Source organism: Protomyctophum parallelum (genome assembly GCF_964188405.1).
Source record: "Protomyctophum parallelum genome assembly, chromosome: 21".
Lineage (NCBI taxonomy): Eukaryota > Metazoa > Chordata > Actinopteri > Myctophiformes > Myctophidae > Protomyctophum > Protomyctophum parallelum.
In genome coordinates this window covers 23,133,620-23,136,585 of record NC_139713.1, presented here as the reverse complement: position 1 = coordinate 23,136,585, position 2,966 = coordinate 23,133,620, and the positions used below count along the sequence as shown (strand labels likewise).

The 2,966-nt window shown below is 41.7% G+C and overlaps 1 protein-coding gene across 1 annotated transcript in view; it reads left to right on the top strand.

Annotated features, from left to right (window-relative positions):
• Positions 1-789, top strand: part of smad7 (SMAD family member 7) — a 24,182-nt gene extending 23,393 nt beyond the window's left edge. The window contains exon 4 of the mRNA XM_083794467.1: positions 1-789. This exon is cut by the window's left edge and continues 624 nt beyond it. The gene's annotated coding sequence lies outside the window, so the exon portion shown is untranslated.
• The last annotated feature ends 2,177 nt before the right edge of the window (positions 790-2,966 follow it).

Sequence of the window (2,966 nt, the reverse complement as noted above, 5' to 3'; positions counted from 1 at the left end):
GAAGCCTGGTTTATAACCTCATCGTACTATGGCGTCGCACAGGAAAAGAATATGAATAATTAGGCGAACTACGAGCTCGCCATGCGCTGCATACGCCAGTTGTTCTCAAACTGTTTTAAACATTTTGGGGGGCATTTTCACCCCTTCATTTCTCCACAGTTTAGTTGTTGTTACGCCAGCTGATTCCCCCCCCCCCCCCCCCCACACACAGGCATTTCTGTATGTCGTCACTGTCGTTGTATCCTCACTAGCTCACCTGCCAGTGAGGAGCCCCTAGTGGGAGGACGTAGAGCTTTCCTCCTACCCCGCCTCGGCTGACACGATAACGGGCCTGCAAAGGGTCCATTTGGAAACCTGGCGATCCCTGGACTGCATTTTGAGAACTGCTGGCTTACGCCACGCATTGCAAGCTGGCAGTTGGCATGTTTCCAACGCACCACCCGGTCGTACAAATCGCATATAAACCGGGCTTCAGAACCCTGCCTTCCTTTTATGTTCCTGACCTTATAAAGACGAAAAGATGTTTTAAAAAGAGAAGAGAATATAACAATTCTGATGGACTTTTTTTGTTTAATAAATAACTAAGATTTAATTAAGTGAAATAAGAAGTGGAAAAAAATGTATTTTATGTTATATATAAATATATTATTACTTGTAAATACGAAGACATTTTATATGCATCATTATTTATGTATTGTGCAATGTGTTGATGAGAAAAAAGAAAATAAGATGCACTTTGCTTAATATAAATGCAAAACAAAGAAATGCCAAAATAATAAAAAAACTAAAAATCCAATAATTGTATTAGTTCCGTGCTGTTCATTCATTTTGCAATCAAGGTGCATTCGTTTGATTACACTCTGTTGTCTATTTTATATCTTTTTAACTAGAATCTCTACATCTCTACTGGATTTGGGTGAAAATGGGAGTGGGTCAGGCGCGTGCGATTCTAGTCATAAAAAAGCACAGTTCTGGACATACGTTATAAGTTTTCCACCCGATAGCTACGTTCATGGACATGTCGGCAAGAGTACAGTATGTCAGAGTTATGGATATTAGGCTTATGGATAGCTCTGTGAGCTTGTAGCAAAGATAATCAAAAGAAGCCTATTGACAGGCCTGTATGCTTGTAACAAAGACAATCAATGGATTCATGTGGACAGGTCTTTAAGCTTGTAACAAAGACGATCAATAGACTCGTCTGAGGATAAAAATATAAAGCATGACGAAGGGGAAAAGCTATAATGATTCATGTCATGATAGATGGGCCAATTTCTAGTGACGGCTCCTTATCATAAGGAGTAAAACATACATGATAGAAAATCTGCAGTGCATGTAGACATTAGCACAAACAATTGGGTCAGTTTATTGTGAGTTAAATTATTATTGTTGCATAATTTACAAGAAGTTTACACAATTAAAGGATGTATAGAATAAATGTTATTTTGATCAATGTTTGCCTGTTATACATGGTACCAACATCTATAGTTTTGGGTTTGAGAGGCTAAATCCCATCAAATGGTGGAAACCTCAAATCTGTTTAAGGTTTCTCCCTCAAACAGGACAGAATTCTTGGGTCTCTGTAAGAGTGTGGACTTGACTCCTGCATGCCATGATGCTGTAAGAGTGTGGACTTGACTCCTGCATGCCATCATGATGCTGTAAGAGTGTGGACGTGACTCCTGCATGCCATGATGCTGTAAGAGTGTGGACGTGACTCCTGCATGCCATGATGCTGTAAGAGTGTGGACTTGACTCCTGCATGCCATGATGAAGTGCCATGATGAGACTTATTTTGATGATTTTCTTTTCCTGAAGCAACATTCATTGTTTGCCTTGACAGATGGGAATAGCATGACATTGACCATCGTCTGTGTAATTGTCCTTTGTTGTTCTTTTACAATCAAAGATCAGCAGCTATTAGCCTTTTCTTGTAAGTCAGCAGAGTGGAACAATGGCTCATTTGCAATGAAATCTACCTGGCCCATGGGAAGAGCTTATGTGTGTATGTATTTGTGTGTGAGTGCGTGCATGCGTGCGTGCGTGTGTGCGTGCGTCGCGTCTGTCTGAGCCTTGTGCTATTGCTACTGTATAGTCAGATGGGTGTCTGGGAAGGGGATTACTACAGTAAGCCTGATTTAACACGCGCAGTGCGCGCACACACTCACGCGCACACACACACACACACACACACACACACACACACACACACACACACACACACACACACACACACACACACACACACTGTCCCCAAGACCTAGATGCGCAAGACCCACTTTCCAACCAGCAAACCCCCCCACCCCTCCCTCATGCAGTCTCCTGACCTCCATTCTGTCCAACTGGACTTAAAAAAAATGCTTCTCATTGTTACTTGTGGTCTGAATGAGCGATGCAGCACAACTAGGGGGGGGGGTTAGCCTCTTCATGTGGTTATGTAACAATGGGAGACTAAAGAAAGTCATGTCACGATGGAGGGACATTTCAAAGGATGTCAGAAAATAAAATATACTCTATTCACAGGAATATCGTTGCTGTCGGGTGGAAGTCTGTCCAAAACCATTGTTTTTTTATTATTATTATAATTTAAAACAATTTAAAATTGTGAAAGAGGCAGATCTACAAGCTCACAGGCTTGTACTGTAGGGGCTCCATTTTTGTCACCGCTACCCCTTATCCCTAAACGTCTTTGCCTTCTTTTACTATTTTGCAAAACACTTTTGAATAGTTAAAATGTAGATATAGTTGAACTATTCAAAAATGTTTTTAAGGGGTTTAGCGGTGGCCAAAATGGAGCCCTAGATCTGCTACTTTCACTACTTTTGTGTGACACTTGTACTTGAGAAGTGGCCTAAGCATTAATTTAAACATGCAATGTACAAGGTTTGTACGGAGAGGGCTTGGTGGTCTCATGGTAGTAGGACAACCCCCCCCCCCCCCCCCTGTGTTCTGTGTCATCATCATGT